The sequence below is a fragment of the Pinus tabuliformis genome, chromosome 1_2 (assembly GCF_031772625.1).
Source record: "Pinus tabuliformis cultivar Carrire ecotype Pingquan chromosome 1_2, CPIR1, whole genome shotgun sequence".
NCBI lineage: Eukaryota > Viridiplantae > Streptophyta > Pinopsida > Pinales > Pinaceae > Pinus > Pinus tabuliformis.
In genome coordinates this window covers 688,855,055-688,877,647 of record NC_142298.1, presented here as the reverse complement: position 1 = coordinate 688,877,647, position 22,593 = coordinate 688,855,055, and the positions used below count along the sequence as shown (strand labels likewise).

At 37.6% G+C, this 22,593-nt stretch overlaps 1 long non-coding RNA gene across 16 annotated transcripts in view; it reads right to left on the bottom strand.

Annotated features, from left to right (window-relative positions):
* Positions 1-21,809, bottom strand: part of LOC149207610 (uncharacterized) — a 181,008-nt gene extending 159,199 nt beyond the window's left edge. For 5 of the 16 annotated variants that reach the window (XR_016252679.1, XR_016252690.1, XR_016252685.1 and 2 more), the window contains exons 1-3: positions 21,224-21,808; positions 21,021-21,091; positions 20,823-20,890 (exon numbers count right to left, since the gene is read on the bottom strand). This is a non-coding gene — a long non-coding RNA (uncharacterized LOC149207610). Of the gene's footprint in view, positions 1-20,818; positions 20,891-21,020; positions 21,092-21,223 lie in introns of all 16 variants that reach the window. The other 11 variants (XR_016252692.1, XR_016252689.1, XR_016252680.1 and 8 more) reach the window with 7 other exon arrangements.
* Between the last annotated feature and the right edge of the window lie 784 nt (positions 21,810-22,593).

Here is a 22,593-nt window from a genome sequence, read left to right as displayed (position 1 = left end):
ATGATATGTTAATGGTTGCAAGCACAGACTAGTTGCTTGACCGAATGACCCACATATGGGTGATGGGGTTGTACAGGTGGATGGAACTACATGGGAGGGGTGGGACAGAGTCCCTGATCTCACGCACTAGCACTCCCGCCGTGACTTGGGTTGGAAGGGTTGAAACACCTTCGCCTTGAAGATCACGATGCCATGAGGGCAGGTCCCAAAGTTGGGTCGCTCATGAGGACTTTACCGGGGGGCACGAATCAAGGCGGATTCCTTGATCCCCAACACCATTAGTCTCACTATAGCAGGCAACATAGGAGATGATAGTAGTTTATGATGTTGCACTATACTTTCCCCTCGTAGTCAATGGATGCTTGAAGGGCAAGTGGTGTGGCACCCTTGGAACTTCAGGGGAATTTCTTGAAGGGCACGACCAGCTTGGCACCCTTGGCATCACAAATAAACTAGTAGGTGTGGCACCCTTGGAACTTCTAGGGAAGTTCTTGAAAGGCAAAACCAAACTAGCACCCTTGGCATCACGAATAAACTATTAGGTGTGGCACCCTTGGAACTTCTAGGGAAGTTCTTGAAGGGCACAACCAAACTTGGCATCCTTGGAATCATTAAAAATAAATAATAATAAATAAATATAAGCAAGGAATGAAAACTAGGTAAATTTACATCAAGGGTAAATGATGATTAGAAACCAATGTAATTAAATCAAAAATAAAACTTGGAATAAGGAGGATCATAGGAAGAATTAAAATAGAGTACCTTAAAAACTCTACCCTTCCCATTTTGGAAAATACTAGGAAGATTATGTGGTTTAATTAGGAAAAAGGGGAAAGACAAACATAATGGTAAGGATAAAGATTAATCCTAAATTAATTTAAACCTAATTAAGAAAAGAGGAAGGTGAATTAAAATAAGAATAATAAATTAAATTTAGAGAAATGTAGAGAAGCTCCATGTGTCAACAACCAACATAAGAATATCCATCTAGGAGATAACCTGAGTTAAATTAGGGAGTAGATTGGGGATAAAATCTTGACTCATTAATTGACTTCAAGTAATGAACACAAATTAAGGAATAAAAGGGGGGAATAAAGAGACAACTAGGAGAAGAAATAGGAATCTTGTTGAGGTGAGGAAAATATTAGTTTTAAATAAAAATTTAAGTAAATAATTTTGGGAGACCCTTGATGTGAGAATGACACATGGGTGGGTGAATAATCAAGCTATTGAATTATAAAAAAATAATTAATTATGCATGACATGACAAGTGTCACCTGTAACAACCCATCTCAAAACCCGAACAACATAGCAATATTAGCATGCATGTGAGGCATGCATGTGATAGCTACATATGCATGCATCATATACAATGCACTAGTATAAGTATATATATATATATATATACATCGACTATATATCGACTATTCATGGAGAATGTCTATAAGATAACTGAATTAATTATCAAAGGTGTAACTAAGTACCTAATTCTCGTAATTAGAAGAAATACACACTCACTAAGAAATATAGTTGAGTTTATTCATATGGTTACATATATATAACCCAAAAGGTGTACTAATAAAACTCAACCCATAAACCTTATGATTAAACTGGATATTTTATAAGACATAAAATAATAGGTAATATTTAAATCATCATGGTTTTATACTATTTAAATTAAAGTACCATCTGTCATAAATTAAAGTGACACCATCCGATGTTGTGAAAATCTGATTCTATTAAAGGCAAATATCAAATCTGATTCTATTAAAGGCAAATATCAAATCTGATTCTATTAAAGGCAAATATCTTGACAAAGCGGTCACCGCTTACAAAATCTTATCCTTTCATAAAGGCGGTGGACTGATGCGTAGAGAGGGAGGAACCTCTGCTATAAAAAGGGGGGTGTTCTATGTCTCAAGGGGGATGGATACCTGTGGATGGGGGAAGGTGGTAATTACTGTGAGTGGAAAAACTGAACAGGGTGTTGTTGAAGGTGTGAGTGGAAAAACTGAACAGGGTGCTGTTGAAGGAAGAAGGAGAGGAATTTATCCATACTGCTTGTAATTCGGAACTGTTGAGCCTTACTTGTTTTGAAGTCTCTGGGCACGGGGGAACGGTATGCTTCGGTTGAGAGGCATACTGGATTGAGTATCCAGGTATACTCGGTTCGGCTGGGTGGTTTGGTCATTCGGTAACGAGAGAAGTTCTGCAGCAGATCAGCGCAACAGCCGTAGCAAATCAGGTAAGTACTCCATCAAATCAATTAATACAGTTTCACAGCTTCATTAATCTTTACAGTTTCGGTAAGAACTTCTTTAACTTAGGACAGTCATTACATATGGTATCAGAGCTGGTTCAACTTTCGGACCTGTTAAGTTTGTTAAAAGATTTAAATTTACCAAAATAAGGTGGTGCAAAATTCATCTCCTTAACAATGTTGCAGTAGTTATGTTTCAGACAATTTAATATGATGCAAATTAGTGCCAGGACAGTCCCAAAGCTTATATCTCCTAAAATAAGGCACTGACTGCTTATGCAATTGAAGTTTTCAGAATTCTGGAATTTTTTTTATGACAGTTCTGGTATTGGAAGGAGTTAAATAGAAGAAGCTCTACAAGAAAGCGAGGTGACCTTCACCCCACCTCTTGTGATTGCTGTTTTGCACAGCTGCCAGAAACATGGATATATTGCGCTAAGATTTTTCTCCTGGGTCGGGCAGCAGTCTGGCTACTGCCATACTACTGACACATACAACATGGCCATCAAAATCACAGGCAGTGCAAAAGATTTCAGGTATATGAGAGGCCTGTTAGCATATATGAGGAGCGAAAGTTGCCCTATTACAGCTAATACATGGACTATCATTATAACTCAGTATGGTAGAGCAGGCCTGACAAATGCTGCTTTGCTGAAATTCAAAGAGATGAAGGATGATAACTGCAAGCCTAATGCAAGTACATATAAATATGTGGTGACCAGGCAGCAAACAAACCATTGCTATAACCAGTGTTTGTCCCTTCAGCATACAGCAGATTGGAAAAATTATCACAGAAATTGAGGCGCAACAATAAATCTATCTAAAGGAGGGCATTATGTCCCATATTTCTGGCAATCATTTATTGAATCTAAGCAGTAACACATGATGCTAAGAGGCTGATTTCAAGTGTAGAGATATAGCCTAATTTGAGAAGCACTTTGGCTTAGGAAATTCCTCACCATTGAAAGAGGACATCAGAACTATTAGGGTGAGTGTGTTTCAGCACTGTGTGCCTAATAAGGAAGCCCGCATGAAGAATTTTTTTAGCATGTGCAGTGTCAAATGGAATGCCTGTGTGCTAGTATGATCAATGGACAAAGTACCAAATTGTTCAGAAATGGTTTCTCAATGAGATATCAAAGTATATGGATTGCTCTCATGCTTGACTTACGATGAGGTTGATGTCTTGAAAGAGATGTCCAGCACTTGAGGTCACTTTAAAAGGAAAAAGCTGTTGTTGTAGCACTAGTAAAGAAGGGAAGAAATATACAGGCAGCAATGCAAGTAGTCCAGGAGATGTTACATGCTGGTTTTATGCCAGACAAATCTTTCTAAACTCCTCCTGCACAATTCAGCCCGTGAAAACCTTCAACAGTAGCACATGATGATAGGCATCAATGCTAGTAAAGAAATCTCATAGCTGGGCAAGCATACAATGATAATTCAACCATACTCTGTTGTGATATCTCGTTCTTTCGTTAGTTAAAGAATGGCCAAGGACGCAGAGTATTACGAAGTTCTAGGAGTGAGCGTTGATGCTTCAGCATCTGAGATAAAAAAAAAAACATATTATATCAAGAAATCATCGACGGTAAAGAATTTGAGAGAAATTTGCATCAATGAAAAGAGCACTTCAGTCATTTAACAGAGTCGCTGGAAAAAAAAAAATAGGACTGTTAATGAAAAAGATTAATGTAGTGTGGCAGAGCACACAAAGCTTTCACATGGGGATAAATTCTGGAAAGAATTAACATTGGCACTGGCCCTGCGTTCGGTTAGATTTATTAAAAAAAAAAAAAAAAAAAAAATCGAAATCCATTGTATCTCAACCACTGGTGTATTAACACGCCAGATTACATAAATTTGATGCCAGCTAAACGATTGCGTGTTAAAATAAAGCGTGAGTTTGGTAGTTAATGGACGCGTAAAGAATTACGTGCCCCGTGGGCTCTTATGAGTCATTATACGCCGATATTTCAAAAGTAACTTTGGAGTGCTGTAGAGCACCGCCTTAGCTTATTTTTAGCTTCAGCCTGCGGTTGGTCGAACTCGCGACATCCTCAATGGTATTTATATGAATTGCCACAAGTCCGATGGCCGGTGTGCAGCCGATCTCACTGTGGGACGAAGATCGTACGGCTTTTCCTACTCAGGGAATGCCGCGTGCCAATCATCGTATGGCTTAATCCAGAGAGCAGCAAGACGAATAACCTTTGACTGAGAAACCTGCATAGATTTAATATGGAAAGCTGGCGCACGCGATTCATATCGAGGCTTTTCAGAGCGGGATCTAGATGCGAAATATCGTAAAAGAAGTGCAGTGAACTCCATATATTTCGAATGCTGTAAAATTTTCGACATCTTTCGGCGTTTTCCGGGGTGCTCTGCTACAGAAAATATTCAGGAATGCTGCCATGCTCGACAGTTTTCCTGCAACATTCGAGGCATTGTAAAAGTTCGCAAACTTTCAAGTCGTCATATTGGAAACATTTTCGCAACAACCGGAGGATTGCAGAGATTTTCCGGAGTAATTGTTGCGGAGTCTTAAAGTTTTTTTTTGATTTTCGTCCCTTCGCACAGAAGAAATCCAGGAACAGCATCGCTTCAATTTGAATCAAACAGAGTGCTCTGTTCGTCATTCATTTAAGATATTCGGCCGATAGCTGAAGCAGAATGAACATGATTCAGGCTCCGCTCTGGTCCGTTGTTGAGGAAATAGATTTATTTGCATTTTGGCACGGTTGATGGTTGTTTAGAATCACGACTGCTGGAAGCTGAGACCGTGCTGTGTATCCGTCTCAGCTTCTAGTGGAAATTAGTCAAAGAGTGTTTGGATTGGACTGAAGGAGATTAGCATGAAGTAAAGAGTTACCGGCAAAGGTGATCTGAAAACAGATCAATTCTATTTCTATATTCCAAGGATTTCTTCCAGCAATGATTCTAACAATGGGGAACCACTCGGAATCCGTCTTTAAAATGCTAAAGTTTGCAGTCTTACCCATTGCAAAGGTGTTTGTGATGTGTTTCCTTGGGTTCGTCATGGCTACGAAGTACGTCAACATATTAACTCCCAGCAATCGCAAGCGTCTCAACGGGCTTGTTTTTACTTTATTTCTACCATGTCTGATTTTCACACAACTGGGAAGAGCTGTGACACTACAAAAGATGATTGAATGGTGGCATTAAGTGATATTACTGCCTGTGTGGTGGTACAAATTTTGAGCAGACTCGTGTGGAGCAAATTGCTGTATTGCTGGAGTCGGGTAATCTGGAGATTGACGATGATGAAGCTACAAGATCACCCTCACCTCCACGAAAGCATGATTCATCTGGGCAAAGGACAAACTCTAGGGAGGTAAGTAACATGAATTACAAAAAAAAAATGACATTTGAAAGTAATAGTTGACCCAAGCATCAACATGATGCCTGATCATTAAAGACTATATCTTAACATGCCTGCATTGATTTCAGACCCAATAATAATTGAGGATCAGTAAAAAAAAAAAACCTGTGGCTTGAATCTGAGCCAAGTTACTGGCTCATGTATGTTGTTATAATTAGGACTTAGGGGCTCTGTATGAGCATAATCAGTTTGTCAAAGTGTTCATTAGAATTTTCAATTATATGATATGAATGATTGTTATGGTTTCTCAAACAGACTGCTATTGTTGGTGGGTATGTCACCGTTAATTTGTGTTTATAGTTAGGATTTCTGGATGCACATAAGCATTCTGTCAAAGTGTTGGCCTTAGAACTTCTTCTTAATTAACTATTCAGTTTCAGTTTTGATTCTAAGAAGAGGTACTATAGAAAAACATAAATATATGTATTTACTATTGTTCGAGTGGTTTCTGATCTAGACTGCTATTGTTGTTGGGTCTAAACAAACAATTTTAGTTGTTGGTACCAGAGACTCATTGATTGTGTACAATGCACATTATCACATAATTAATGTATTCTGCTATTGGGGCTTGAGAATTATATTACGTGCATGCAAATGATTAACAATGAACACAGTAGCTGCTCATAAGCGTTGGGTCATATCACAAGCATGCACTTGCATTCACAATCGGAATTATTAGTTGTGGACCTTTTAACTTGAAGCTGGCCTTGACAAGTTCCAAGTGCATAACTATTGGTATATTGTTAGTCTAATGCAATGACTCGTATCACAAAAATTCACACTTTGCACAATTATTATTACACAACTGTTCTTGTTTGTGTTCTCACCGAGTCTGATGTTTCTACAATAACAAGAAGACCAGAAATTTTCAAACTATATTATTATTGTAGGAGATACCTGATTATTCCAATTTCACTTCTTTCACATCCCCGAGGAATGAACTATCAAGTAACTCAGTGTTTCTCTGAATTGACATTATTCATTCCTAGGAGAATTTATATCATTCATGTTTAATGTTTATGAAGTGAAGTTATAGTGTATGGTTTTCAAAAAGAAATTTCAATGCATATATTGCAGGTATACAATAGATTCAAAGGGGTTCTCAAGATTCAGGTGATTGCAAACTTATATCTATGATAAATAAAATATGTTCCTCCTCGTGTCAATATAGTTCATTGTCAATGTGGCATCTCACTGACGTGTTTTTTTTTATAAAACTAGCTACTCGTTTTCCTATAAGATTCATCTGTTGGTAAAGAACAAGCTCTACAACAACTTGTATAAATCTCCTGTGGTACAAAAAAATTACATTCTACAGAACAGAACTTTTCTTGTCTTTCATCTCAATGCTCACCAAGTTATCAATGTTTCTTCCGTATTTGATGTTTCTATTCTCATTTTATAATGACTTCATAAGTCAGGGACTTGGTTGTAAACAGTAAGAATCGACATCGATATGTTAAACTGCTGGTTCAATGTCATTTTGTGACACCTGTTGCAGAGCAAATTAAAGGCTTTACCCAGGGGTTTCTGATTTGCTGGGGAATTCAACACTCCACCAGTTTCTCCGAGCTTTAGAACCTGAAGATCTGGATCTATTGTTGTATAGGAAGGGTACATTCCAGTCTTGTGAGAGAATCAACCTTTCCTTTGGGATCTTTATAGGACATTCAATTGTGGAAACCTTGCACTTGTGGAAGTCTTCTTGGGTCAGTATAGTCCTTGTCTTTACATATTTTGAAGGATCTCTCTAAGAAGGATTGGGTTGGGTTTTGCCCTGGTCTTGGACCTAATTTCTGGTATCTCTTATTGTGTATTGTGATCTCTGCTTTCTCCTTACTACTGTGGTTAATTTCTGAGGTACAATTATTTGTTGATAGAAGAATAAATCTAAAAGAAGTATTGTTAACCTCACAAATAATATCTGAAGTTTAGAAAATATTGCTTGTACTACACTATATTTGGTTTTCTAACAAGGAACCCGAGCTAGGTTAAGGAAGAAAGTCGAAGATTACTTGGTTCCTGAAGTGGCAGTTGGAGTATCAATCCTTGCACTTGGAATCATCAGCGGTATTTCTCAGAAGTTTCAATCTTGGAAGGTACCAGTGAAAGAATGGTTAAAGGGTATGGTCCAAATATATATGAGTAAGAAGAATCGATATCAAGAAGTCGTGGTATTGGTTCTCTTGAATCTCTGCAATCAAAATCAAGTCCCTGGATCCAATAAGCAAAGTCTCTCTGATGAGCTCGTATCTGCCTCTGTAGCCAAGTTATAATCTTTGTGGCATTTTAAATCTGAGTTTATATGACGAATTCGACCTTTCCTTCTTATATACCTCAATTTCAACTATATTAGTGATGATCCAAGTTATAACATATCTCTATGATAGGCATTCTGTTAATTTTAGTTATGTTCTTGTTAGGACAATTACTTCGATGTTCCATATTATCCCAATTAACAGTTCCATTTCATTTGCAATAGCAATCACATAAACCATTATCACATTGACGGGAACTGTAGAAAGAACAAATTTGATTGGGAAACTATAACGAAGAATACAAATGTAGAAGATTGTAGATTAAAAGAGAAAGGGACTCAAATACCGAGGATGCTGTGAATTGGGATGCAGTCAGATATGCTAATCTTGAAGATACTGCAGATGCCATCAAGGACCGAGGGATGAACAATGTCTTGCAGGGAGAATAAAACGGTTTCTTGAGATGCTTCACACAGACATTGGCAGCATTGACCTAGAGTGGTTGAAGGATATTCCACCTGATGATACAAACTGGCCTTTCCTGCCGATGATGATATGGACTTCCTGATGAGGATAGTATGCACGAGATTAACTCCTTGAAGAGTTGAACGAAAAGGAGTTGACGTATTCTCTTGAGATAAGTACTTTCTTGAATATTTTGATATTATGCTTTTAATTATTATTAGTCTCTGGTAATTGTAAATTTTGCTTGGATGAGTTCGTTTTATTATTAATTATGCTCCAGTAACACACAAGTGGTAAATGATGTTTATATTCTTACAAACTTCTAGATACTCATTTTGTTTAGTCATCCTCCTTTATAATTACTAGGGGACCCACTCCTCAAACTGTCTTCTTAAATGATATCAATACCAGCCAATTGAGCTCAAGCGGTTATATATACCATTCACAATTATTCAACAAGGAATCCACTACTATTAAACGCCGTGTGATGAGGAACTAACTAAGAATTGCAACAGTCATTAACTCATTTATATAGAGGCATAAAAATAACTGGTATAATGCATAGAACTTAAGTTCGGACCCTGGAATGTGCGCTGGCAAAAGATCTGGAAACAGTAGTTCACTTGGCATAAATATCAAGTCCTTGGTAGTGGAACAGTCGATAGGATCGGATACTACGCAACATTCAGACCTAATTTAGCGATAAGATAAGTGATGAATACAACCTGAGCAAAGGTTCCATGAGCATAAATTCAACCATAGGGCCAAGGTATTGAAAGAGTTCTACCATTTAAAACATAGAGCAATGTTCGGTGTATTATTGTTAAAGGAAATGTTGAGTTCAAAATATGTTCCCCAAATATGTTGCATACCATACTTTTGAGCTAGGTATTTCAATCAATTTATATATAGAAGAACACAACAATTAACAGTATTGTTAAAAGAAGGAGTTGAGAATTGTCCTTGCTAATGACTGTCCATATGTTGCATTTCGTTACCAAGTAAGACAATAACCCAGTTAGTTGTTACTGAGCAAACACATGCAGATCAATGAAAGTTTGGAACATAACGATTTGTGCTCGTAAGATCAATATCAAGTGTCAGTTAGCAATTTAAAGTCATGAGTTTTATGCACAAAGCGATACACGAAAGAATGATTATATGGTAAATATGAAAGCTAATGACATGAATAGATTATGGCAAGGTATGTTATACTTTAAATGACATGTATGAAATATACATATGCTAGGTGTTTTGTTTGAAAATATTAATGCACATGTTATAAATGCATGGTCAAGTGTTTATGATTGCAGATAAAATCCATTACCAAATGACCACGTGATGACAGAAACTTCAGAACAATTAAGGCTCAAAGAGATTCCATGATAGGGTATTAACCCTGATTCTACTGGGAGGGGTGGAGGTGTTGCCCACCGTTTATCCTCTAAAAACCTGGGATCATGGGAGGATTGTGCGAGTCACGCTCCCCTAGACGTGTGATGATGATTGCCGGATGCCTACTGGGAAATCAGGTCGATATAGTCGACGCTGCCATCCTTAGAGTTTATGCATGGTTAGGTCAGTATAGCTGATGCCATGGCATACTCCAGTAGAGGACGGATAGGATGAGAGCGGAAGAGATTAGGAAGGATAGGGTGATTTTAGAATAGCTTGGGAACCTGGTTTGGGCAAGGCATGACTATTAAAATTGGAAATCTATCAGCGTTCAAAATCTCAAATTTTAAAGTGTCCTCACGATCATAAATGAAAATTCAATCACATAATACAATCCTTACATACTCTAAAGGAATTATCAATATACTTTATAAACCCTTAACTTCGGGACGAAGTTCTTTGAAGGAGGGGTGTATGTAACAACCCATCTCAAAACCCGAACAACATAGCAATATTAGCATGCATGTGAGGCATGCATGTGATAGCTACATATGCATGCATCATATACAATGCACTAGTATAAGTATATATATATACATCGACTATATATCGACTATTCATGGAGAATGTCTATAAGATAACTGAATTAATTATCAAAGGTGTAACTAAGTACCTAATTCTCGTAATTAGAAGAAATACACACTCACTAAGAAATATAGTTGAGTTTATTCATATGGTTACATATATATAACCCAAAAGGTGTACTAATAAAACTCAACCCATAAACCTTATGATTAAACTGGATATTTTATAAGACATAAAATAATAGGTAATATTTAAATCATCATGGTTTTATACTATTTAAATTAAAGTACCATCTGTCATAAATTAAAGTGACACCGTCCGATGTTGTGAAAATCTTATTCTATTAAAGGCAAATATCAAATCTGATTCTATTAAAGGCAAATATCTTGACAAAGCGGTCACCGCTTACAAAATCTTATCCTTTCATAAAGGCGGTGGACTGATGCGTAGAGAGGGAGGAACCTCTGCTATAAAAAGGGGGGTGTTCTATGTCTCAAGGGGGATGGATACCTGTGGATGGGGGAAGGTGGTAATTACTGTGAGTGGAAAAACTGAACAGGGTGCTGTTGAAGGTGTGAGTGGAAAAACTGAACAGGGTGCTGTTGAAGGAAGAAGGAGAGGAATTTATCCATACTGCTTGTAATTCGGAACTGTTGAGCCTTACTTGTTTTGAAGTCTCTGGGCACGGGGGAACGGTATGCTTCGGTTGAGAGGCATACTAGATTGAGTATCCAGGTATACTCGGTTCGGCTGGGTGGTTTGGTCATTCGGTAACGAGAGAAGTTCTGCAGCAGATCAGCGCAACAGCCGTAGCAGATCAGGTAAGTACTCCATCAAATCAATTAATACAGTTTCACAGCTTCATTAATCTTTACAGTTTCGGTAAGAACTTCTTTAACTTAGGACAGTCATTACATCACCTATGAGGACTCCTATAAAAGAAGGGGCAAGCCATGGGAGAAGGGACTTTTTGGGAATCCTATTGTTGGATGGATGATATGATGTCAGAGCAGTGATTACGAAGCTATAGTGAGTTTGGTGAGGTAGAGGATTTTTAGAGAGGGGACTCTTGAGCCAAGGTGTGCTCTCCTCTACCAGCTAGTGCTTTCCTCCATTGTACAACCCCATTGCAGCTCGGGGGTCCGCGGGGAAGAAGAGTACCCAAGGAGTAGGCTGGGAGGTTAACCGGTGGGTCTTCGCATTCGGATCAAGTGCGTCATCATTCACTCGCAAAGGTGACCAGCTACAAGGGAATACCAGTAACAGCAGAGCAAGTGGAGACTCGCCTTCTGGTGAACAGTACATATGTATTTCATTACTATTGATCTTAGTTAACAGTATGTAAATGTTATGATATGTTTTCCTGAAATGAGTGGCAGGAATGTGTGTGCTAAATATATTTGAATTTCAGTGCGTTTTCTTTTGGTTGTATTTGCTGTTAAAAAAAAATAAATAAATAAATGCATATAGTCTGAATTTGGTCCTTACATTTCTGAATGTGGTCCTTACAACCTGAATGAGTTATCTGATATACAGATAGAAGGTTGCAGGATAAGGTTGGAACACATAATACATCATTAAATTGACCATTGTCTATATGAACAGTTCCAGTCCCTACAACACTAAGAGATCTATCATCACCAACATATATATTTTTGGTGTTACAATCATTTAAAGAAGAAAACATGGCTTTGTTTTTGGCCATGTGATAAGAAGCTCCAGAATCAATGAGCCACTCATGAGAATGAGAAGAAGATACATTTAGTGCATAGCCAGACCGAGATGCTTGACAACCACATGCAGAAAGTGCCATTCCTGAAGATGAAGTTGAAGTTGAAGAGTGCTCCAAATGGGTATTATGCTTCTTCATTGCTGCTTCCAAGGCTTCCATCTTCTTAAAGCATTTTGATTCTAAGTGGCCATCTCGATTACAAAAGTTGCAATGTCTATCAGTCTTCTTCCCTTTGTTTTTATTTGTCTTATCATTTTGTTGAAATGATTTTTCATTTTGAGGCTGAAATTGCTTAGGACCTTTGTTTGGTTTAGGACCATTCCTTTTAGGATACAACTTCTTAAGATTCTTTGAATTTGGTTGCTACTGGGCAGGTAACGCTTTCTTAGAAGAGTTTCCAAGATGAAGAAGACCAAGGTGTAAAAGTTTTTCTTGTTCTCTTATTAAAGAATCACAAAAGGAATCAAAGGAAGGGGACTTGTAGGCTTGGCCTTGAGAAATGAAGGCTTCTCTTGTAGAATGGAAGGTGGAAACAAACACAGAATAGGCTGGTCCCAACTTAGTAAGAATGGAGTAGATAAGGCTACTATCTTCTTTCTTAACCTTAACAACTTCCAAGAGAAGTCTAAGGGTCTTGAACTTGGACAAAAAATCTTCAATGCAAGAAAAATTATTGGGGTCCAATGTAAGCAACTCATTTTCAAGTTGATGGGCTTTGAGTTCATTTTTAATTCCAAAAACTTTAGTGATCTGTTTCATTGCTTCTTCAGGAGTATCAAGTTCTGCAATATGGAATCTAAGATCTAGAGAAATAGACACCCCTATCAACCCACGTGCTTGGTCTTGCCTATTTTCCCATTTAGCTACCTTATCTTCATCTTTCGGTTTGGTCTCTTGGCCTGAGGCTATTCTGTAAAGACCTTTACTTCTAAGTAAATCCACAATTTAGGACCACCATTGGAAGTAGTTGGTGCTGTCAAGAATAACTTGGCATGGACTTTCCATTTTAACAGAAACTGAAGCTATAGATGCTGAAACTAAGTGTTCCAATAGAAAGATCTCGAAAAATTAGGCTGGTTCAAAAAAACGGCTCTGAAAACGGCTTCCGGATGAAGAAGTTATGGCTTTTTGAAGAAAAGTTGATGAAGATGCCAACGAAGTGTGGGAATGTGCGGAAATGAAAAATCCGCCCCCACAAAAAGGAGACTTGAACTCAAGGCCTCTACTCTCATAAATTAGCTTTGGACCAAGTGAGCTAAACTAAAATTTAGAGAGAGAGAGGGGGGGTGCTTTGGGTTGCATGCTTGCTTGAGAAAGCTCTTTTTTCCCTACAAAACAAAAAACACAAAACCCAACACGGACATACAAAAAAAACGAATCTTACAGCTCGAAGTTAGCTTTACCCGGAAACTAAATATTTTCCTCAATGTTTCTGATTTTCCGAGATCACACTAAGGCGCAGCGGAAAAGAGCATACGCATGAGAAAAATCCTTCCTTTCTGTTTCTGATTTGCCCAGATTGCACAGAGTCGCGGGGCAAAGAGCATACACAGAAATGAAAGGTACAGATCCGGTAATAAAAAAAACAAAAAGCTAAATAAACCGAAACCGAAATAAACAAAGAGAAAATAACTGGAAACTGCAAATAAACATTGTATACCTCCAGATCTTAAAAATGACGTAACTAGGGCTCCCGGAAACCTTTTCGCGTGAAACGAAAGGGGTTCCTCACTGGAACAGATGCTCCCAACACAATAGAGTAGTTCTCTCAGCCCGAAAGTAGTCAGAAACAGTAGATCTAGGAAACGACAGTCGGATGCAGTTCTACCGGCTTTAGATTTGGATCACCAACGGACGCGGCCCTCAAATAGCTCTGATACCATGTAGGAATTTACAGGGTAAGTTCCTCAGACAGAACACCAAAGGACACCGCTCACACACAGATCACAGATCAATAAACCAGTATTTTGACATGGTTAAAACCCTCAAAGAGGGAAACAGTCCACGGCCTGAGCCAACGCGGCTACTTCAGGCAACTTGTTAATAAAGGAATGAAAATTTACATAAGCTTCTCTCATGGACAGTTAACCTACAAATGACCCTCCATGCTCTTTAAATAGAGATCATGGACCAATCGGGTGTTAAGCCACGGATCAAGTGTCGGTAATACCGAGGAGAGAATGAACCGTCGGATCACTACATATCGTGACCGTCGAATTGTAAGTTACAAAATGTACATAGTAAAGAAACACACTTTACCTAACCCTATACTAGACCAAGTTATACTTAACTATTTCCTATGTGTCGGAATATCCTAACATGTCATATGAGCATGATAAATAAATAGATAAGAATAAATGATTCAAGTATCTGATTTCATTTTTTTAAAAACCAAATCCAATTTTCATTAAATTATTTGTTATAAAAAAGCTCCTCTATTGCGACAAATTGGGAAAGTTAATGATGGCCAAGTAGTTGCAATATTAGGAATCTTACGAAATAAGTTTACAATATAAGCCCAAAGCTTATCTTATGAATATTTGTTTGGAAAAACATTGTAATATGAGCATGATAAATAAATAGATAAGAATAAATTATTCAAGTATGTGATTTCATTTTTGAAAAAACCAAATCCAATTTAAATATGGCTCAAGTGTTTGAAATTTTACACATAAACATCCCCATTTTAAGCCAGAGTTGAGTCAAAACTATGGATTTTGTAGCAGATCCCAATATCGGGAGCATCCCCATGTGAGAGTGTCATTACTGCCCAACATATCCAATAAGTTTTGCCAAAAATTATACCCAATAAACAATCTCATTACGAATTTTTAAAATCTAAGCAGAGTTATTTGATTGAATTGAATCGTGTGAATCTTGAGAATTTTTAAATCTAAGCTGACTCATTCAAATAATCGTAAGAAAAGTGAAGCCAGGATAACTCCCATAGCATTTGGGGTTGATGTACATCACGGAAATGGTTCCATGTGGAAATATCACCTATTGTGAATACAAGCTCTTTGGGATTATCTATATACTCTGATAGATCCTATATGGCATCTTATAGATATGTAAAATTATTCATAAATTTCAGTGCAATTCTGTTTACATTCACAAATATTATTCACGTTTATGATTCAGAAATAGGCCAGAGAGATAGCAGATTGCTTTTCAGCGAAGGTGTGATTGAAAAAAAAATAATAATAATAATTTGGTTTTGCTTTCCATTTTTATTGACCTGAGAGGCTCATTCTATAGCGCAATATGAGAGATGTGTAAGTCTATAGCACAATATGAGAGATGTGTAAGTCTATTTGTCTGTCAGTGATTCCCTTTAAAATAAAATTAAAAATAAAAAATAAAAATTATGTTCTAAATAGAAAAATGATGTTGGCTATAATTAAAAAAATGAAAATGTTATAATAAAAAAATGTGTCTATAAGATGTTTAAATATTATATTTTCAAAAATATGTCAACAAGAGATTTAAATAAACAATTTGAAGATCGACGTTAACTAATTTGTGGCTATCAACTTCATATATATCTATATAGAGAATTTTTTGTTACAATAAAATATTTTAATGTTGTATATAAAAAAATATTCGATGCGAATTATCAATAAAATATTTTAATATGAATTAATATTGACATATACTTAAAAATACATTAATAATAAAAAACCATTTTAATTTGGATGTATATGTTATGTTAAATCTTTAATGTCATCCTTGATGTTGTGGAAGACTCTAGAAGATCCAATACTGTTTTGAAAGCTCTTAATGCCTCTTTCATAGCTTTGATTCCAAAGTAGGAAAAAGCTATGACATCAGACAGATTTAGACCCATAGCCTTATGTAATGTGGTGTACAAAATTATTTCCAAAGTGATCGCTAACAGACTCAAGCTTCTTCTTCCTGCTCTCGTCTCAGAGGAGCAAACTAGATTTGTGGAAGGAAGACAGATTCTCAACAACATCATACAAGCTCACGAGGTGGTACACTCTCTTAAGAGCAATAAGCAAGTTGGTATGATCATGCAGCTTGACCTAGCAAAAGCTTATGATAAGCTAAGCTAGTCTTACATCAGAGCAGTGCTAAGAGCTTATGGGTTCGACCACAACTGTATAAGATGGGTTATAGCCCTTGTATCCACGGTCGCTTCTCCATTCTGCTTAACGGCTTTCCCTCTAGAACTTTTATGCCTTCTAGGGGTCTCAGACAAGGGGATCCGCTCTCCCCCTTCCTCTTTGTTCTCATGATGGAAGGGCTAGGCAGAGCGATCAAAATGGCAAATTCTGAAGGAAGAATCCAAGGTCTGAAACTTACCCCGGATGGTGCTGCTTCTACTCATCAACAATTTGTTGATGACACAATGTTGCAGGGCATTCCTACGGTCAAGGAAGCTAGAGCTTTCAAAGAAATCCTGAACGACTTTGCATTGGCCGTTGGTACAAAGGTAAGCCTTGACAAATCAAAGGTTTTCTTTTTTAACACTGACATTGCTATTCAAAGGAACCTCACCAGAATTCTTGGGTTTCAAAGGGATCAGTTACCTTCCAAGTACCTTGGAATGCCTCTTACTGATAAACCTTTGAGCAAGGGAGTGTGGGAGCCGGTAACTAATAAACTTCAGGACAAAGTCAGGAAATGGACCTACAGGTCTTTGAATTTGGCGGGGCATCTTGTGCTTACAAAGGTTGTCCTACAGGCTATACCCATTTTCATGTTTTCAGCTCTTCCTGCTCCTAAAGGAGTTATGCAACAAATCAAGAGTATTCAACAAGATTTTCTTTAGGGCAAAGGGGAAGAGAAAAAGAAGTGGGCTTTGGTAGCTTGGGACAAGCTCTACAAACCTAAGGCCCATGGTGGTTTGGGGCTTCATGACCCTGAAATCCTCAACAGAGTTTTGGGAGCCAAACTTTGGTGGAGGTGGCTCAAGGAATCGGACACCCCTTGGGCCAAGCTTTGGAAGCAGAAATATGCAAATAATTGGCAGGAAAGGGATCATATCCTAATGTCAGGGCTCATCAAGGGCTCCCAAATTTGGAACCTTGCTTGGGAGAATAGAGCCATTGTCCAACAGCATAGTTTCTGGGAGATCCGAGTTGGGAACCTTGCACGGTTTTGGGAGGATAACTGGCAGCAGGAACCAAATTTGTTTAGGGAAGAACTAACCGCTCTCAAAAATGAGACTAACGCAAAGGTTTACTTATGGTAAGTGACTTCTGGGATCAGGTAAGGGACAATGGTAAATGGAGAATGTGGAAGGATCTTGGTTATAGTGAAGAGAGTCCTTTGAAGGCCCAGGCAGATTCTCTTGCTCTTGACTTGGAGCAGAGGAAGATTTTGGTGTCATCCTCGTCTGACCAACTGAGATGGGGTCGAAACACCGAAGGCACCTTTAACCTCAAAGAAGCTAAATGCATGGCCCTAGGTTTTGATTATCCAAACCCTGATCAGGTTTGGAATGACCTTTGGCAGAACTCGCAATGGATGAAAATCAAGTTGTTTATGTGGTTGGTTCACCAAAAGAAAATTCTCACATGGGAGAATCTTCTGAAAAGGGGCTTTGTTGGCCCATCCAAATGCCATCTATGTGGCTTACAGGAGGAGACGATGGAACATTTACTAAACCTCTGCCCCTTCACCTCTACCTTGTGGGATTGGGCGGCCTCAGTCTTCAGGCAAACTAACAAGGACAGACTCAGCATCACCAACACTTTGAAGAATTGGAGGAAATATTTCTCAAGTAATGAAATCATTAACAAGGATTGGACTCTGGTTCTAGGCTTTATTATCTGGGATTTCTGGAAAGAACGTAATGGCGGGATTTTCAAGAACAAAACAGGCTCGACCAAGAACATCATTGTCCAAATTTTACGACAACTCAAAGATACAGTAGGAGCCCTTATGTGGAAAATTCTTAAGGACCCTCCTTCGCCCCAGGATGCTTGCATACTGCTGCAGTTGGGTCTCCATTCTCTAGTTCCCCAAGGCACTGTCAAGGGTGTGAGAAAAACAACTGCTGGTAAAGATATCTGGTAGCCTCCTCCTCATGGTTTTTTGAAAATCAATATAGACGGGGCTTCTAAGGGCAACCCAGGGATGGTTGGATTTGGCGGTGTCATAAGAGATGAGAAGGGGCGCATAAAGGATATCTTTCACAGTCATTTGGGGACTGCCACTAATAACATGGCGGAGCTCATGGCCTTAGAGCAGTGCCTAGAAATCTTGATGGAGTCAAATTTACACAACACCATCATTGAAGCTGACTATGAATAGGTCATTAATGCAGCCAATAAAATGTGTAATGAAACGGCACCTGGAAAAGTGTTGAAACATTGGAGGCTCTCGCAGGTCTTTCAACGTATTTATTCCCACTTACGAACCCTGAGAACTGTCAGCTTCGTTCATGTGCGAAGAAAAGCCAATATGTTAGTTGATCATCTGGCGAATGAAGGAGTGCTATGTAAGGAAAGCTATATTTGGTACGACTGGGATTCTATACCCTCTGGTAAACTACGTGATGATTGTCAACGACAGGCAGCCAAAGACATGGCGTACTTCTAGACCATGAATAATGAGCAGGAGGAAGACTAGCGGAAGTAGGAGAGATCGGAAGTCCTTGAGCCTGGTTGAAGTGCCGCAGTAAATCCTAACCGTCGATCCCACAGTCAATGCTTTGGTAAACAGCGTGCTAATTGAAGGGCCGCAGGCCATAGGTTTTGATGGCCTTCGTTATCGAATGGATATTGGATTTTAAAATGGCCTTAGGTTAAGTCTAAGAGCGGACCCGAAGTATTATAGACCAATGGTTTATAATCTATATCGGTCCTGTGAAGTGGGTAAGTGTCGCGCAAGTTTCTGATGCGATATCATTGAGGACCGTCGGATCAAATGGGTTTTGATCGAATGGATATCGGGTTTTAAAATGGTCGGAGGTTAAGTCTAAGAGCAGACCCGAAGTTTTATAGACCAATGGTTTATAATCTATATCGGCTTCATGAAGCGGGTAAGTGTCGCGCAAGTTTCCGATGCGATATCATTGAGGACCATCGGATCAATTGGGTTCTTGATCGGAGAGAATATCAACTGTCCGATTGAAGGTAAGATCGACGGTGGAGATTGAGCGATAAGAATTGGGGAAAGATCAACAGTCTAAACACTTAGGAATAATGACTAGGGGTCTAATTTTATTTTTGTGAATAAGGTTTTGGGTTTTGTTGACCCTGTTGTTTGTTAATCATCAACGGGTCTGTCTTTTGTTGGTCTTTACACTTGTAAAGACGTGTACCATATGTAATCTTTTTTTCAATTAATTGAAGGCTCCACTCTTACTTGACCAAAAAAAAAAATGTCAAGTATGTATATGCTAAGAAAAGTCTTTCAGTAGAAATCTTTTGGCGAGGTTTCGAATCAACAAGTGTGGTTCATCATCAAGACCACAGATAAAGAGGCGGACTATGGCAAAGACATAAATATAGAGTATTAAATATATATTATATATCATTTTAAAAAATTATGTATATATCATGAAACATTAAGTTTTAAGGTTAAAACATTTTTTTGGTCTTATATTTGCTCTATTTAATATTTAAAATACAATATAAATAATAAAATTTTGAAACAAGGTAGTTAGATGTAAGTATCAATCTAATGGACCTAAGTGAAGATGTAGGATGTATATTTTTGGTTGCTAAAATAGACTAAATCTAATGGACCTCAGTGAAATGGATGTAGGATGTATATTTTTGGTTGTTAAAATAGACCAAATTTTTTTCAAAGGGGCATAAATTAGCTAGGTAGTGAATAGATAGGAAGGAAGTCTAAGAATTCATAGGTATGAAAAGTAAGAAAATTTTGGGTAAAAATCTTCAAAGTGGTTACACAAAATTCTGATGATGTGATTTTTACTGAAAGTTTTCTTACTTATTTTTCTTACTTTTCATAATATAAATCACAAAAGCCTAAATTCAATTAATTCATAAGTATGTCTGGAAGGGCTGAGACCTATCATTTCTTGTAAATATTTTACATATAAATAAAAAGCTGCCCATCTCTAATTCTGCATTTTGAATCAAACTTCCTATATCAATATTCCATTTACAGTTCTTTTAAATGTCTCAAAATTTGATTTCCATTCCAATCATTGTGGTCTTTCTGAATCCTTATTATATTTCAGAAAGCGTTGGGTTGTTATTTTTAGACATGTATTCCTGTGAATCACGCAATAACTTTATCCTCCTCAATTTAGACTGTGCTTTTCATTTTAACAGAATACAATCAAACTTATATAATATTATGTTTCATTACCTTAACCAATGTTTTCCTGTTATGGCAAAATAGATGTTTAGCATAGATGTTTAGCAGAAGAATACTCGATATGCTAATGCCATTATTTTCATAGAATAGTAGTAAACCTCATTAAGGAGTATTGTGCTGAATAAAGAACAGTTGCTTGAAAATTTAGACATTTTTTGAAGTTTTTGGGGTTGGAATCCATAAACCTAGCTAGTAATATCATCATTGACACTTAGTAAATTTCTTAACCAAGTGATTCAGGTCGAGGATTGAGTCCTAAAAACTAGTGAACGAAATGCAGGACATTATTATTTGTGCTTTAAAATTAGCTTAGCCACAAAAATCCCTTCATCTAAGTTACCAAAAAATCAATCGAGACATTAGAAAATGGAAATGGCAAAGCTCGATTAGAATTGTACCTACCAGGATTATTGTTCCTGAGCTCGTTTGCACGATGTCCAGACAACTATGTATTTTTTATACAAGTGAATCTGCAAGCAACAATTAAACAAACAACCAGAAAATTAAGCAAAAGAAAATGTACAAAAGAAAGATTTAATAACTAAAAAATCAATCAAGGCATTAGAAAATGGAAATGGCAAAGTTAGATTAAAATCGTACCTACCAGGATTATTGTTCGTGAGCTCATTTGCACGATGTCCAGACAACTATGTATTTCTATACGAGTGGATCTGCAAGCAACAATTAAACAAAAAACCAGAAGAGTAAGCAAAAGAAAATGTACAAAAGATTTAATAGCTGCTAAATGCTGACAATCAAATCAAACAAATTAGAATAATCCTCTGTTTCATGTTTCTCTTTACCTTCATCAAACACAGCTCAAGACACTACATACACGCAGACGCAGACGCAGACAACGCAGCAGATATGAAGTAAACCGCCTAAAAAACCGAGATTCTGGACTAACTCGGTTCGTAGTAACTCAATTATGATAAAATTTATAACATATAACACAAATTGTTTGTTACTGATCAGAACAGGGTAACGATCCCGTTGAACTCCAGGGTAAATCCAAATGGTATGAATCCATTACTGAATCTGCACATGGCATGCCGGTATGCTAGTGTTGTGGTCGTATATGCCATACGCGGAAACCTGGTGGATGCCTGCTGTGCTTTGAGGGAGATGGCTCAGCGGAATGTGGTATCATGGAATGCCATAATTGCAGGTTATTCAACCCCTGGGAATTCAGAGGAGGAATTAAACATTAGTGCCAAAACGAAACCGTGGATAAACAAGCTGAAGGGGTGGGCTGCGAGAGTTTATAGCGACGCTCATGATACATAGTTTGAAAGATTTATGTTGGGGGCAGACCTTTCTTGCAACCCTGAAGAGGCGCAGTTCCAAATATTGAAGTTGGGAACGCCCATGCAATTTGAAAAAGCATCCACGTATGCAATCGCAAAAGCTCAAGCAAGTATCCACGTATGCAAGCTGCCAAGCACAAAAGCATCCACTACAATTCAAAAAAAGCATCAACGTATGCAAAGCACAAAAGCCCAAAAAAAAAAAAAAGACATCCACGTAGGCAAGCGCAAAAGTGGCGACTCCTATATCTAACCTTATAGTAATGTTAATGCAGTCTGACATGGTCAAACTTTATAGCAATGTTAATGCGGCCTGACATGGTCAAACTTTATAGCAATGTTATATCTAACCTTATAGCAATGTTAATGCGGTCTAACATGGTCAAACTTTATAGCAATGTTAATGCAACCTGACATGGTCAAACTTTATAGCAATGTTAATGCGGCCTGACATGGTCACTCGATACTAGATATAACACGCATGCCGTGATAATTAAGTAAAAAAATAATGTGTTATATCAGGGTATTGAGCGCCATGTCAAGCTACATTAACTTTGCTATAAAATTAGAAATAACATTTCCCCCAAAAACCCAACAAAGCATGCATGTACAATCCGAAAAAAGCATCCACGCGCACTATGCTCAGGGTTTTGGTATGAACTGTTGGCAACTTGGCATGCACGTTTTTTCAGGCAGACGGTTGTATTTACATAAATGGAAAAAATTAATAAAATTTTCAATTATAAAATTCGGTAAGAGGTTTCAGAATTTCTATTTTTTTGTAAATAAGAAAAATATGTCTATTATAGATTTAATAATTTTTAAGAAAATTATTTGTAGTATAGGTTTAATAATTCTAAAATGTT